The 16,907-nt window shown below is 46.3% G+C and overlaps 1 long non-coding RNA gene across 1 annotated transcript; it reads left to right on the forward strand.

Moving 5' to 3' along the window:
- The first annotated feature begins 6,004 nt into the window (after positions 1 to 6,004).
- On the forward strand, positions 6,005 to 10,239 carry LOC145717775 (uncharacterized). Its single transcript, XR_014141184.1, has 2 exons — positions 6,005 to 7,535; positions 9,889 to 10,239. It is a non-coding gene; the product is annotated as an uncharacterized LOC145717775 (long non-coding RNA).
- Positions 10,240 to 16,907: the final 6,668 nt, after the last annotated feature.

The raw sequence follows: 16,907 nt of genomic DNA on the forward strand, positions 1-16,907 counted from the left end.
TGATTGGGCCTAAAAAGGGAAATAGCGGCAATGTCAGTGAACAGACAATTGAGAATCGGTTGAAGCCAGGCCACAGGACGGCTGTTTTTATCTGCAGCGCACCAATAAGGGCTTGCTTTTTGGCTTCCTGGCCTGGCATGAATCTCCTGATTCCTGAGGCCCCCAAGGTTGAAAATAGCCTAGCCACCTGCCAAGGGTCGGTATATTTTTAGGACCAGCAGGATTGGAAACAGGGCTCTGGATGTCTGGAACTTGAGCCAGGCCACTGGGTGGGTCTCTCACCTCCAGGGGGTTGCTAGGTCCAGAGCTGTTGGATCAAATCCAGCAGCAGCCAGTCCCTGAGGAGGAGAGGGAGCTCTGAGAGGAGCAGATCGGAGGAGTGAAAGCAGGTGAGGTTTGTTCATTTTAGGGGGGAGAATACAGGGAGAAGAGGGTGAGTGGGCACCCTTGCCTGGTGGGTATTTGGATAAAGGATGTAGGAAGGTTGTGTAAAGCGGAGGACCGCATAACGAGCAAAATTCACAGCACTAGACACTTCCTTTATTTAAAAAAAGGATAGTTAAAATTGATCTTACTGTCTTTTACCAATCTCTCAAACAAAAAGCCCAATACATTTGAAATTATCCAAATTATAACAGACAGATCCAAAGATCTTGTTCTCCGTTTCCTCTTATCTCCATCTCACTCAAGGGAAAAATGAATTTGGGGCACCTGGGTGGCTCAGTTGGTTAAGCATCTGCCTTCAGCTCAGGTCATGATCTTGGGGTCCTGGGATTGAGCCCCACATCTGGCTCCCTGCTCAGTGGGGAGCCTGCTTCTCCCTCTGCCACTCCCCCTGTTTGTGCTCTCTCTCTGTCAAATAAATAAATAAAATCTTTAAAAAAAGAGAGAGAGAAATGAATACTTCTTGTCTCACTGTGGGTCTCACTCTCTCCCTTCTTAGTGATTTAGCAAAGTCATTCTTCCAAACCAACCTATTCCTCCTAAGCAAACACACCCTTACAAAAAGAGAAGAGATGACTAAATGAGAGAGCGGACCAGGAGGGCCTCACTTAATCTGGGAGCCCAAAAACACTTCCAAGAAAGTAGTAAGATTGAAGTTAACTGTGCACAAACTTTCACCGCAGCTTTGTTTGCAATCGCTGCAAACTATAATCACCCTCAACTGGTGAAGGGGTAAACAAGCTGTGGTATGTACATACAATGAAATATTACTCAGTAATAAAAGGGAATGAACTACTGATACACACAACAACACAGATGAATCTCAAAATAATGATGTTGTCAAAGAAGCCAGACCAAAACAAACACAGCATACCCTATGATCCCGTCTCTGTAAAACTCCAAAAGAGGCAAACTATATATATTAAATATGTACAGTATTTTGTATGACAGTTATACCTCAATAAAGTCATTTTTAAAAAGTTTAATTCCAGTATCGTTAACATACAGTGTTATATTAGTTTCAGGTGTACACTATCAATAAAGTCATTTTTCTAAAATGCGAACTAATCTATGTGACAAAAGGCAGATCAGTGGTTGACTGGAGAGTGGGGTAAGGGGGAGGCAGTGACTAAAGAGGGTCGTGAGGAAATTTGGGGGGGCGATATATACGTTCACTATCTTGACTGTGGTGATGGTTTCATGAGTGTGTACATATGTCAAAACTTATCAAACGGTACACTTTAAGTCCAGTTTGTTGCATAGCCATATACTTCAATTAAACTAGTTGAAGAATTTTTTTAAAAAGATTTTATTTATTTGAAAGAGCGAGACAGCACAAGCAGGGGGTGGGGCAGAGGGAGAGGGAGAAGTAGGTTCCCCACTGAGCAGGGAGCCCGATGCGGGACTCGATCCCAGGACCCTGGGACCATGACCTGAGCCGAAACCGAGAGTTGGATGCTTAACCGACTGAGCCACCCAGGTGCCCTATTTGAATAATTTTTTTAAAGATGTTATTTATTTATTAGAGAGAGAGAGAAAGCAGGAGCGGGGTGCAGGGCAGAAGGAGAGGGAGAAACAGACTCCCCTCTGAGTGTGAAGCCTGATGTGGGGCTCAACTCGGGGCTCGACGTGGGGCTTGAGGGGGCACTCGATCCCAGGACCCTGAGATCATGACCTGACCCGAAGTTAACTACTTCCCTGACTGAGCCACTCAGGCACCCTGAAGAATATTTTTAAAATTGAATTTGATACCCGGAGGATGAGTAGTGTGAAATCATGGTGCTGATGTGGGGCAGGGGGTGGCTCGGGGAGGAGAGCACTGCAGGTAGGGGGAAGGAGATGCGAAGTTTCTGAGTGGGGGAAAGGGTATGACACGTTTGAGGAGTTCAGAAGAGTCCTATTTGGGGACGCCTGGGTGGCTTAGTCGGTGAAGCGTCTGCCTTCGGCTCAGGTCATGATCCCGGGGTCCCGAGATCGAGCCCCGCATCGGGCTCCCTGCTCCGCGGGAAGCCTGCTTCTCCCTCTCCCACTCCCCCTGCTTGTGCTCGCTCTCTCTGTCAAATAAATAAATACAATCTTAAAAAAAAAAAGCCCTATTTGAAAAGAGTTGAGAGATCCGAGGGGGAAGTGGCCGGAAATGAGGTAGAGTAGAGAAAGCAGGGGAGATTGGATCATGTAGGGCCTCACGCTCACCTATTCTTTGAGCAGATATTTGCTGAGTGCTTTCTATGTGCCAGGAGCTCTTCTGTTAGGGATTGTTTTAGTTGCTAGGGCTGCCATAACGAAGTACCCCACACTGGAGGGCTTAAACAAATTTAATTTCTCAGATTTCGGGAGGCTCGAAGTTGGAAGTCGGGGTGTCAGCAGGGTTGGTTTCTCCTGAGGCCTCTCTCCTTGGCTTGTAGAAAGCTGTCTTCTCCCTGTGTCCTCACATGATCTTCCTCTGCATGTGTCTGGGTCCCAATTTCCTCTACTTGTAAGGGTACAAGTCATACTGGATTAGGGCCCACACACGTGACCTCATTTTACAGTAATTGCCTCTATTATTTTTTTTAAAGATTTTATTTATTTGTCAGAGAGAGAGCACAAGCAGGGGGATCGGCAGGTGGAGGGAGAAGCAGACTCCCCACTGAGCAGGGAGCCTGATGTGGGGCTCGATCCAGGGTCCCCGAGATCATGACCTGAGCTGAAGGCAGGCACTTCACTGACTGAGCCACCCAGGCATCCCCATAATTGCTTCTTTAAAGGCCCTATCTCCAATACCATCATATTCTCGGGTACTGGGGGATTAGGATTTCAACATATGAATCTTAGGCAGGGCACACTTCAGACCATAACAGGAATATAGCTGTGTACAAAACAAAGATGCATGGTCTCATGGAGGTCTCATTCGAGAGGCAGGAGACAGAGAATAAACAATAGTGATAATAAAGTATACAGATTGTTGGAAAGTGGTAAGTAGCATGGGAAAAAAAAAATTAGGGCGGGTTGAGGGTTTGGGAATAGGAGCTGTGTGACAGAAGGTGGAGGGGGCATGTGAAAGTAAAGAAGGAGAGTTACAAGTTTTGTTTTTCATCCTGGAGGAAAATGGAAAGCTATCGAAGGGTTTTAAACAGCGGTGTGACATGAAATTTGTTTTTGAAAAAGATCACTCTGCGGGCGCCTGGGTGGCTCAGTCGGTTAAGCGTCTGCCTTCAGCTCAGGTCATGGTCTTGGGGTCCTGGGATTGAGTCCCACATCGGGCTCCCTGCTCAGCGGGGAGCCTGCTTCTCCCTCTCCCTCTGTGTGTGCTCGCTCTCTCTCAAATAAATAAATCTTAAAAAAAAAAAATCACTCTGTTTATGGAAAATAGAATAAAGAGTAGGGGAGGCAGGTAGGAGGATATGGCAACAGTCCAGGGTCATACCGCCCTGAACTAGTGCGGTAGTAGGGGACAGGAAGAGGTGAACAGATTTAAGATACGTTAGGAAAATGCAATCAATAGGATTTGGTGACTCAATGTGGAGGGTGAGGAAAATGGACAAAACAAGGATGATTTCTAGGATTGTGCCTCACATAACAAGCTGGATGACAGCATCACTCACTGGGATCAGGAACACTAACAGAAGACCTGGTTTGGGAGAGAGGAATCATGACTTCGATTTTGGATGTGCTGAGTGAAACGCCTGTATGATACCCAAGTGGAGCTATCCACTGGTCGGTGAGGTAGGTGGGCCTGGAGGTCAAGGCACGCGTGGGCTGGAGGCACAGGTCTGGGAACCAGCACCATAGAAATGGTAAAGGCCGGGGCGCCTGGGTGGCTCAGTCGTTAAGCGTCTGCCTTCGGCTCAGGTCATGATCCCAGGGTCCTGGGATCGAGCCCCGCATCGGGCTCCCTGCTCCGCAGGGAGCCTGCTTCTCCCTCTCCCACTCCCCCTGCTCGTGTTCCCTCTCTCGCTGTGTCTCTCTCTGTCAAATAAATAAATAAAATCTTTCAAAAAAAAAGAAATGGTAAAGGCCATGGGAATGGATGAGATCAACCATGCCCAGCAAGCCGACTTTGTTTCTCTACTCCGTTTGCTCTCCCACTCTCTGCAATGACAACGTCACACTTTCTCCACCTTCTTCAAGACTTCTAGTACCCCTGCTCAACCAACACACAAACACACAACCCCCATCACCAGCTGGGTCCCAGATCCCAACCTCTTCTCCTGAATCTTGCCCACGATTTCCCTCTCTTCTGTATCTTCAGTCCATCCCTCTGGATTTTCTCCGTTCCATCATCGTATATACACACTCACGCTTTTCACATGTTAATTTTTTAAAAAATTTTTATTGTTATGTTAATCCCCATACATTACATCATTAGATTTAGACGTAGTGTTCCATGATTCATTGTTTGTGCATAACACCCAGTGCTCCATGCAGAACGTGCCCTCCTCAATACCCATCACCAGGCCAGCCCAACCTCCCACCCCCCTACATGTTAATTTTTTAAAAGATTTTATTTATTTATTTGAGAGAGAGAGAGCGCAAGCATGAGCAGGGGGAGGGACAGAGGGAGAAGACCGCTCCAGGACCCTGGGATCATGACCCGAGCCAAAAGCAGATGCTTAACCGACTGAGCCACCCAGGCGCCCCTATTCTCTTTTTCCCTTCGTTTGTTAAACTTTTTCCAAGAGGGGTCTATTCTCACGGCCTCCCTTTTCTTTCCCACTCACTTCTCGACCTACTTGAACCTGTATTCCAACCCCCCATCCAATGAAATTTTTCAAGAAGGATAGCAGGACCTCCATGTTCCTAAATCTAATGGGCATCTTTTCATTCTGATCTTCCTTGATATCTCAGGAGCATTTGTAACAGTTAACAGCAGTTGAGAGCAAGCATTGTTCTCTTAAAGTTCCAGGCTCACGCCAGTCATTTATGAACAAAGCATCTGACAAATACTCAAGTCTAAATGACCACAGCTTGTCTGTTGTTCTTTCAGGTGAAAGTGGAATTCCATGAGAAAGCAGCTGGTTCAGTGTGTAACTCCACTGAGCAAGTTACTATTTTTTTTGAGACTGCCATCATACTTTTTTTTTAAAGATTTTATTTTTAAATCATCTCTACGCCCAACGTGGGGCCCAAACCAACAACCCCGAGATCGAGAGTCACACGCTCCACTGACGGAGCCGGCCAGGCGCCTCTGATGTAGGAAATTGGTTAGGGTTCGGGGCCGAAGGCCAAGAAAGAATTCTTGAGAAATCTTTGGTGCAAAAAGGTGGCTTTACGGGGCGCCTGGGTGGCTCAGATGGTTAAGCAGCTGCCTTCGGCTCAGGTCATGATCCTGGGGTCCTGGGATCGAGCCCTGCGTCGGGCTTCCTGCTCAGCGGGGAGCCTGCTTCTCCCTCTCCCTCTGCCTGCCGCTCCCCCTGCTCGTGCTCTCTGTCTGTCTGTCTGTCAAATAAATAAATAAAATCTTCATTTAAAAAAAGGTGGCTGTATTAAAGCACGGGGACAGGACCCATTGGCAGAAAGAGCTGCTCTGGGGTCAGGAGGAGTGGTCCATTATATTCTTTCAAGTTGGGAGGGGCTGAGGGACAGCACAAGCTTCCAAGGCATTTTGGAAACAAGGTTTTCAGGACCTTGAGGGGGTCAGCTATTGTTAGGAAAAGGTCGTTTATTACTTTTTAGTAACAACTCAGTCATCTCAGCCAGGACACCCTTCAGATGTATTTTGGTGGGTCATATGCTTGGGGGATGATTGCCGATGCGTATTTGGGGGTGGAGGTAGAGATAAAGGAAGTTTCCAAAGGAATTTCTATATGTTTAAAGTAGACGCACAGGATCCTGGGGAGTCGGGCTAAGGTTGCCTTTTGCCCTTAGCAAAGTATTAACATCGAGGCAGCTGAGCTCCTAGAGGAAGGTCACTCTGCCTGTTTCAAAGACTTTCAATGGGCTGTAAGTAGTAAGGAAATTTAGTTTTTTCTTTCTTTTTCTTAAAGATTTTATTTATTTATTTGACAAGAGAGATAGGGAGAGCCAGAGAGCACAAGTGGGGGGAATGGCAGAGGGAGAGGGACAAGCAGACTCCCCGCTGAGCAGGATCCTGAGATCATGACCTGAGCCAAAGGCAGACGCTTAACCGCTTAACCGACTGAGCCACCCAGGCGCCCCTAATTTTTTCTTTTGCCTTTGTTCCCCACATCACCTCTACCATCATACTGAAGCAGGAGAGCGAGGTTCTTGTCTCACAGAGTCAAAGAACGAATCTGGCGGACAATGTAGAGTGAGCAAAGCGGTAGAATTTTATGAAGCAGGGATACAGAAAAAAGCTCTCAGGAGTGAGAGGGGTTCCAACTGTTGCCAATGTGGATCTCCACCGACAGTCTTTTCTTTACAACTGACCAGGGAGCTTGTGGCCTTAACATTCTTGTGACGTCTTGGTTTGAGTAAGGACCGGTGATAACATCTTTAATGACTTACTTCTTTGGGGTCTGGTCATTCTTTGTGGTTACAATGTGACTGCCATAAAAAGACCCCACCTCTGATGTGCAGGGCAAGGTGGTCTGTTTGTTCCCTTATCTCTGGTTTCGGTCCGCCTCAGCATTTCTGGGATTTTTGGTGAGCTTCGTCACGTAGTCCCCTACCTATCCCTCCCTGCCTAGCCCCGCCTGTCCCTTACTCAATACTTTTCTACACAGAAGTGCGCTAGGCATACTTCCTGTTTTGTCGCACAGAATATTAAAAAGACCTGTACTCAAGGGTTGAGATTTAATAAGATTAATACTTCTCACTGCCTTTTTTTTTAAATTTTTTTTATTTATTCATGAGAGACAGAGAGAGAGAGAGAGAGGCAGAGGGAGAAGCAGGCTCCCAAGGAGCAGAGAGCCTGATGCGGGACTCGATCCCAGGACCCTGGGATCATGACCTGAGCCGAAGGCAGACGCCCAACCATCTGAGCCACCCAGGCGCCCCCTCACTGCTTTTATTTTTTTTAAGATTTTTCATTTTTTTAAAAAAGTAATCTCTATACCCAACATGGGGCTCAAACTTACAACCCCCAAGATCAAGAGTCACATGCTCAACTGACTGAGCCAGCCAGGCGCCCTGTCTCACTGCTTCTTCAGGTAAGAGTGAATTTGTCTTTTTTCTTCAAGTGTGTGGTGACAAAAAGTACAATGACTGCCTTGATTCATGGTTCACCCACCGTTACTTTTGCACCATCAGTGAATATGTCCACACAGGAACAAAGAAAAACTTATTATGCAAATAGTTTTGACCTTGGGGGGCCTTGGAAAGGGACCTGGGCGGGGGGCGGGGGGGAACAACAGTTTGAAAATCATCCTTTTAGGTTCATCAAGATTTACCCCAACCTGATGAATCACAATCCCTGAGAGGTGGATTGTGGAAAAAAGTGGGGTTCTGTCAATGTGGAAGAGGAACAGGATCGTGTTGACAGTGTAAAAGAACAAAAATTCAACTGAATAAATTCAAAGATATAATTGGATTTCTTTAGTGATTCATGAATCAGACAGCATCCCTTCCAGCAAAGAGAAGCATGCTGAGTAGTTACACAAAAATGGAAGGCTTTTATAGGCAGGAATGGGGTGGGACAAGGAAGTTATTAGCAAAAGAAAAAAAAATTATTTTCAGGCAAGGTCACCTTCCCCTAAAGGGAAGGGCAGGGGGGGTCTAATCGGTGCACATTACCTCACTAGTGCTGATCAGGAAATTCCAGACTCATTGGTTTAAAACTCCACTCCTTGGGAGAGGCTGAAACTAGGAGTTAAGTCTTGGTGGGGCTTAACATAAGTGACTCCATTTTGGACCTTTGGGCTTTTGTTTCTATTTAACAATAGCCAGTCAAATGTCTCTTTACTCACAAAACAAAACAGGTTTAGTGGGATAATTAAGGGGGGAAATGGCATAATGAAAGGTTTGAATTAAGATAAATTTTTGCTGATTACAGGGGTTATCTAGTGTATAACTGTTGGAGTGGGTGGCTGAGTGGAGGGGAGGGTCTTTGGAAACCAGGAGATCAAGGATAATGGGTGGGTTGACCATGTGGACATCGAAGGCCCCCAGGATAAAGGCAGCAGAGCCTACAGTAGAAAGGAAGACTAAGAGCCAGTTGTTAAAGTCTCCAGTGGATATAGAAGAGAGGCTAGAAGTTCAGTCAAAACAGGGACTAAGATGAAGCATTAGCACAGCTGAACGGAATGGACTTCAAAGGAGGGAGTAATGGCTTGAAAGTGGTGTTCCCCAATGTGGAGGACACTAACCACCGCCCCCCCCAGCCTATGGAATGTGGGGTGTTGAGAGATGAAGTAAACACTATTTGAGAAGGCTGCAAAGGAAATGGTGTCCTCAGAGGAAAATGAGATTTCCATTAAGATAAGGAGATGGAAAAAATTGTTCAGAAAACATGTTGAGGATAAAAAGAAGTGTGATAGTTATATAGTGGCCATTCCAAAACAGGCATAATGGAAGTTTTTGGTTGCTGAGAGAAGAGTAGAACTTGGTGTAATGAGAAGAAACAGAGTACTATGGTGAGAAATATACTGGGGAGCTGGGGGAGCAGGAATGTATGACTAGAGGGACTTAGAGCTGGGAAAACACCTCTCAAAATAAGCCTGTAACTACCCTAGATTTAGCCCTGATAGCCTCTGGGAGGACCAGGCTATAAAAATTAATAAAGGGAAATAGAGCCTGGAGGTTGGACAGGGGGAGCTCTCACACCCTACCATTCCTCTCAGTTGCAAACCCAACAGGAAGAGAAGGACTTGGCACACACATACTATTTTACTACCCCAGCAGGAGGAAGAAAGGCTTTCCTCTTCCCCCTGGCAATAGCCCAGCCAATGAGAGGCAGTCACAGCTCAGCCAATGAGAAGCCACTATACTTAGAACTCCCAGTTTCCTCCAATGGACTTCTTGTTTACAACTGTTTCTCCCCCCCCCCCCCATAAAAGAGCCTTCCTCTCCTTTGTTCTCTGGACTTGCCTATGGTTTTGCCGCAGTTTGCTTGTCCCAGATTGCAATCCTCTGCAATTGCCGAATAAACACAGTTTTTGCTGATAAAATAGCTGCCAGTTTATTTATTTTTATTTTATTTTTAAAGATTTTTATTTATTTGAGAGAGAGAGAGAGCAAGAGCAGATTGGGAGAGGGAGAAGCAGACTCCTCGCTGAGCAGGGAGCCTTCCGTGGGGCCGGATCCCAGGACTCTGGGATCATGACCTGAGCCAAAGGCCGACGCTTGGCCGACTGAGCCACCCAGGGGCCCTGGCAGTTTATTTTTTTAAAGGTTAACAAGACAGACCTCCAGGATTCAGCCTAGATTTGGAAAAAAAGGCCATGAGGTTATCAAGTTCTGAGGATACTGGGGCAGGATGCAGTGGGGTGGATGGGACCTGACCATCTGGTATTTTGTTAGACTAAAGGACACATCACTTGTTTTGTTTGTTTGTTTGTTTTTCAGAACAAAGGAGTAAATGCCTCGAAGTATGCAAATCCATACCTCTTAAGAGATGGAAATGACTCCAGCTTTGAAATGAACTCCAGTTTCTAACAATCTCATTCCAGTCATTTAAACTTATAGGAGGGTCTACCAGAGCACCTGTTCACTTACAACAAACCGCCATTAAGTGCTATAAAATGTATTTTTAAAAAGACTGTGAGGTTATTATCAATGGGACCAAAAAGAGCCAGGATTGTTCCTGGTTTAAATATTTTAAGATACTACTCCAACCAAACCAAAAAATGGGATTTGTTTACCTATACCTAAATAATCTCTACAGTTTTAACCTGAATAAAGTCACTTGGTATGTCATGATTTTTTGTAAGATTTTTATTTATTTGACAGAGCGAGAGAGAGGAGAGAGAGAGCACAACCGGGGGGTGGGGGCAGCCGGCAGAGGGAGAAGCAGGCTCCCCTCTGAGGAAGGAGCCTGATGGGGAACTCAATCCCGGGACCCTGGGAATCATGACCAAAGGCAGACACCCAACCGACTGAACCACCCAGGTGCCCGTCATGATGTTTTTAAGGTAACATGACTACAACTAATTACTTGCATCGTGGTCAATTTTACCTAAAATGCTGCAGCGCTGGTAAATGACTAAAGGCAAGGAAGTGGTTAGAGTTGCTGATGAGTAAATTACCATAGCGGTGTTTTCTTGCCTATTTTCGGAGGCTTGCTAGCGTGGCCACAGATGAGTAGCACTGGACCAAAAACTCCTTGCGATCACGAAGGGACGGGCAATCATGGGCTCTCCATCACTGCCAAGAATATACAGTTACACAAGCTTACGCAAGCTCAAATACCACTGGCCAAAGTGTCCTTTGATGACATAATCATTTGTAATTGTTTTTATGGGTTCAATACGGTTTTATTGGGAGGTTTTTTTTTTTTTTAAGATTTTATTTGTTTGACAGAGAGACACAGCGAGAGAGGGAACACAAGCAGGGGGAGTGGGAGAGGGAGAAGCAGGCTTCCCGCCGAGCAGGGAGCCCGATGCGGGGCTCGATCCCAGGACCCCGGGATCATGACCTGAGCCGAAGGCAGACGCTCAACGACTGAGCCACCCAGGCGCCCCTATTGGGAGGTTTTGCTTCAAACACGAGGAGCTCATTTGGGTGTGTGTAACCAGATTAAACCAGAATTGGCTTCTTAAACATGGAGTTTAGGTGTTTTAAATGTTGGATTTCATTTATTTATTTTTTATTTTATTTTCTTAAAGATTTTATTTATTTATTTGACAGAGCGAGACACAGCGAGAGAGGGAACACAAGCAGGGGGAATGGGAGAGGGAGAAGCAGGCCTCCTGCGGAGCAGGGAGCCCGACGCGGGGCTCGATCCCAGGACCCTGGGATCATGACCTGAGCCAAAGGCAGATGCCTAATGACTGAGCCACCCAGGCGCCCTGGATTTCATTTATTTAGTAAATTTACTGATCTCAATATATATCTAACCTCTGATTTTACTCCAAATGCCAACATTAAAAATGACCTTTGTAGCATTATATAAAGAACCTCAACATTTATATAATCACTCCCATTTTACAAGTAGGAAAACTGAGGTTACAAGAGGCAAACTTGCCCAAGGTCCCATACAGCTAGTAAGTGCCAAAGATCAGGTTTTAACCCAGATCTGAATGCTTCTCTCGCCAATGCTCTTCACCCCCACACTGCAGTAGAGTATACCCGCCTTCTGCAGTGGACCTTTGGAAAAATACTTAAAACTGGATTACAGGGCTATCACTTTTGAAGTATGAAATTACATGGGCTGAAGTGAAGTCTAATTATATACAAGCTACATCTTAAGTAGCTGTTATTGCAAGATCTCCCTGCCATGGTTTTACTCATCCCAATCATTAAAATCATCTGTGCCTCTGTGATGACATGTTCCCAGATGGGCTGTGGTGTGCATGCTTACCTTAACAACATTGTTTTCAGGTATATTAAGTTTGGTCTGCCTTTCCAGTTTGCCCATGAAGTGAGTAGATAAGTGGGTGAGTGTGATGAGTTATACACCCTGGATGCTTAATGAAATTTTAGTCCTGCCCTTTGGCACATTCCTTCGACAGGGTGTCCCCAGCATCTAACTTAAAAAAAAAAAAAGAAGTATTTTTATTTATTTTTTTCCTTTTTTTTTTTAACGATTTTATTTATTTATTGACAGAGAGACACAGAGAGAGAGGGAACACAAACAGGGGGAGTGGGAGTGGGAGAGGGAGAAGCAGACTCCCCGCGGAGCAGGGAGCCGGATGCGGGGCTTGATCCCAGGACCCTGGGATCATGACCTGAGCCGAAGGCAGACGCTTAACGACTGAGTCACGCAGGCGCCCAGCAGAAGTATTTTTAAAAATATTTCTTAAATATTTTTAAGATATTTAATAAACTTAAATATTTAAGTTTAAAAAAATAGAAATACATTTTATGGAGCACCTACCAGATTCCTAAAGAGAAAATCCCAGATTGGTGTGCCATTTATGAGAGAAGCCAAGGAGTGAAGCACGACGGGTTGGGTCACGGGAAGTACAGGCATTGGAAAGGAACACAGACAAAGGGTGAAGACAGGAGGATAGCAGGAAGCTACTTAGGGTACGATGTGGGATCTTCCTGACAACCGTTAAAATTTCCAGGAAAGTTACCAAATTTAGAAAATGCTGAGTGTGTCAGGATTTCTCATGGGAACTGGTGAGACTCATCCGGGTTTAATGTGGGACAGAACCAAAATGGCACTCACAAATGTCAGAGAGCACGGAGACGCTGATGTATGAGGACATAGAAGCATGAAAATCCCCTGGAGAGCACTGTCATATAATCTGGGATCAGGGGTGACCCAAGCCAGTGTCTGGCCTACACCGCCATTAGATAGTAGGGACTGCCCTTGAGTTTTTGTGATCAAGTTGACCAGTCTCAGTGGCCCCTTGTCTTTTTTTCTTTCTTCATCAGTTCTCAGATTCTTCATAATAATCATTTTCATGACCCGAGTGCCTTCGATGTTGTAGTCTCTTTACAAGCATGGCATTATTTCCTCTCTTCAGGCCATCATCTGAAGGAAGGCTTGGCAAATGAAGGCTCTGAGCCCAGGGAAGTGAAGCAACTTACCCCAGTTTGCACAGCCCATGACTCCATGCTTCTTCCCATAAACCACACTGCCTCACATGCCCCGTTCCACAGTCATCTTCTGTAGTCAAAAGGAATTCCTGACCTTTGCTTCTTCGCCCTGAACACTATGCCCAAGACCATGTCCCTGTCTTGGTCAATGTTCTCTAGTGTGGTGAATAGAAGCCTTGTGTAAATGTGTTGTAACCCTGCAGGTGCAAAGAGTACGTGTGTCCTGGTTGCTACAACAGAGGGCAAAAACCATCCTTAGCGCTGCCCACAGGCTCACTATGTCACAATCTCCTCTTGGTGTCCCTGAGGCCACCTCAAGCTCCTGGAGCATGAAAAATGCTCCCACCATCTAAAGAATAAAACAAAACCATTCATACCTAGTGTTGACGTCTAACAGGCAATTCAGTAAATGTTCTTGACTAATTGGTCATTTTGTAATTTTAATTTTTCTAGTATGGGTCATTGGGCGAAGGGGGCGAGAACTGCAGAACCATGTTTCTGTGGTTGATTCTGTAAGTTTGGGTGAGGAATCATGGCAGGAGAAAGTCTATTTCCAGGACCTTGAACAGATATTTCTGGCCAGGTCTGCCACAGACTCGTCGTCGTCCAGCAACCTCATGGTACAGATGGGTGAATTTTGAGGCCTGGGATGAAGAAAGGATTCGCCCAAGGTCATACCGCTAATTGGTGGGACAATGGAAATCAGTTCCTTCTTTTGCAAAAAGTACCCTAGGCAATTCAAACTGTCTCTCTTCTCTGCCACCAAATGCCTGCTATTATGATTCCTATTACTTACTTTTTTTTTCTCCCCAAAATGAGCTATGGCAAGAATGAACAGGAGAGGAGCTCTGGGCAAAGGCTTCCAAAAGGAATAGCAATGCAATATGTCTGAACAGTCTAGAATTAGAGGCATGGCCTCCGATGCCTTTGTATGCCTGGATTTGCCATGTGTCTGGATTGTCAGCCGAGGAGAAGGCAGTCGAAGCCGTGTTGATGTTCCCCCCTGTTTTAGCTACATCCTCCAGTCCCAGCCCCTGTCTCGAGGTAACGGGAGAGCTAAGCAATATCCCCCACTCCTCTCAGAAGGCCCTTCTCAAACTGACCTGGGGATCAAAGGTTGCTCCCCTTTATAAAGGCTATGAGCAATCAGTTCTCCCTGAGTCCTAATGCCAAGACTGTCCACGCGGATGCCTAGCAGACCACCTCTCTCCTGAAGTAGCTAACACGGGCTCTACCAAAAAGGGAGATCATTCGCTTTTCAATAAACAACTGCTGACCCATGACCCTGCACAGCGTGAGGCGAGGACATGAGGATACAGAAAATTGACCTGTGCCTGCCCTCAATGAGCTCCCAGTCAAGTAGGGGAAGCAAACCTTCAACAATTTCACAGATGAGCCCACCATAAGCACTTGGCTATAACCCATGAGGCACAATGGCTATCTCCTGGGGCTGCAAGCATGGACGAGACCAAATCCAGCCCTCATCACCTCAGGGACAAACAGCAGAACAATGACAATAACAGTGTTTGACTGCCGCACAAGGGGTCTGCTTAGGAGTTGAGGGAACTCTTGAAGAGAGGGATCCAAAGGGAGTGTTGGTCACGAAACTATTGTGCTGCGCCGCTGAGAAACTCCTGGGAAACCACCAGTTGGATTGAGGCAGCAAAGGCCTCAAAATGAAACGATGAACTCTTTGTCTTTGGCTGGTACATCAGATTCCCTGTGAGCTGTATAGCCTCAGGCCAGTTTCTTAGAACTTGGGGCCAGGACAAGGACCTTCAAGGGGAAGGTTTTGCCTGAAGGAGTTGCTGACACAATTGTGACGCAGGCTGAGCTTCGTCCTTCTGGAGCCTCCTGCAAAGTTCTGCTCCCATTGTGATCTCTGTGAAGGCCTTTCCCAGAAGGAATTCTAAACTACTTCATTCTTTTTTTTTTTAAAGAAAGATTTGATTTATTTATTTGACAGAGAGAGACACAGCGAGAGCGTGAACACAAGCAGGGGGAGTGGGAGAGGGAGAAGCAGGCTTCCCGCGGAGCAGGGAGCCCGATGCGGGGCTCGATCCCAGGACCCTGGGATCATGACCTGAGCCGAAGGCAGCCGCTTAACGACTGAGCCACCCAGGCGCCCCTAAACTACTTCATTCTGATAGTCACCTATCAGATACTCCCTGGTAATGGCAGTGTCTCCCAGACTTGTCTGAAGAGAAGCATCCAATTAGGAATGTGTACTGTTGGCCTTGTTTTTCTCCTGGTGTGACACTGTGTTAGAATATGGAATGCATATTTGGTTTTCCTCCCCGATTCTGGCACAGAGCTCCTAAAACCCTCGGAATTTCATAAATGATGAGAGAGATAAAGCTGTCTTGATACTTATAACAACCCCCCTTCAATCACACATGAGCTTATGTTAATGAGGTAATTTTTGGAAAGCATGAGGATGGGGACTAGATGCCAGGGGAACCAACCACATGATTGGAAGGTTGAACCTTGCAGTCCCACCCCGCTGACCTCTCAGGAGGTTGAATCAATCACCAATGGCCAATGATTTAATCAGCTATGCCTATGTAATGAAGGCTCCCTAAAAACCCAAAAGGAGAGCGTTCGGGGAGTTTCCAGGTTGGTGAACCAGAACACTTCCATATGTCACCATGCTGAGCCCCCAGCTCCACGGGGACAGAAGCTCCTTTGTTCGGGACCTCTCCTTACATATCCTTTCACATCCTTTGTAAGAAACTGGTAATCGAGGGAGTAAACTGGTTTCCTGAGTCCTGTGAGCTGCTCCAGAAAATTAACTGAACCCAAGACGGGGGGGCGGGGGGGGGGCATAGGCACCTTTGATTTATAGCCAGTTAGTAAGAAGTATAGGTAACAACCTGTACTCGCGATTGGTATCTGACGCAGAGGGCAGTCTTGTAGGACTGAGCCCTTCCCCTGGGAGATCTGATGCTATCGCCAGGTAGATAGTGTTACCCTTAAAAAAAATAAACCTACCCATTTTTTTACCAGCAAAAAGGGAGCTTATTCAAGAATAGCAGAGAACTGCAACCTGGGACAAGCAAGCCATGACAAGACCATAGGCAAGCCTAGAGGTAGTAGGACTAGAAGGCTCTTTTGTCGAGGGAAGGGGGGGCAGTGGGGAGGGCTGTTGTAAACAAGAAGCCCATTGGAGTAAACTGGGAGTTGGAAGTATAGTGGCTTCTCATTGGCTGGGCTGTTGCTGGGTGAGGAGGAAGCCTTCCTTCTTCCTCCTGGGCTAGTAAAGCAGTATCCACCTGCAAGGTCCTTCTCTTCAGGTCGGTTCAGTAATCGACAACGAGGGTAGGGTGGGAGAGCTGCCCCTGCCAAACCCCCTGACTCCATTTTAGTGAGGTTTCCCTGTATTCATTTTCACAATAGTGTCAGAATTGAGAGGAAATGTAGGACAGTGTCAGAGAATTGTTTTGGTGGCATAGAAAAACCTATACTTTAGAACAGTTGGAGCAGAATCTTACCTGGAAATTTCTCTTCAGTAAGTCTGGGGAGGTTCTAGGAATGTTTCTAACAAGGACTCCAGGTGATTCTTCCCTTCAGGCCGGTTTGGGAAACCATGATGTAAAGCATTACCCCAGGAATTTGCAATGAAGGCTTTGATTCCAAATGTGGAATCTCAAACACACATACCTAAGTAGTAGAGTATAAAGGCTTTTAATAATAAAACAGACCTGGGCGCCTGGGTGGCTCAGTTGGTTCAGTGACTGCCTTCGGCTCAGGTCATGATCCTGGAGTCCCGGGATCGAGTCCCGCATCGGGCTCCCTGCTCGGCGGGGAGTCTGCTTCTCCCTCTGACCCTCCTCCCTCTCATGCTCTCTGTCTCTCATTCTGTCTCAAATAAATAAATG

Source organism: Leptonychotes weddellii, chromosome X, assembly GCF_054177405.1.
Source record: "Leptonychotes weddellii isolate Sample4059 chromosome X, ASM5417740v2, whole genome shotgun sequence".
Taxonomy (NCBI): domain Eukaryota; kingdom Metazoa; phylum Chordata; class Mammalia; order Carnivora; family Phocidae; genus Leptonychotes; species Leptonychotes weddellii.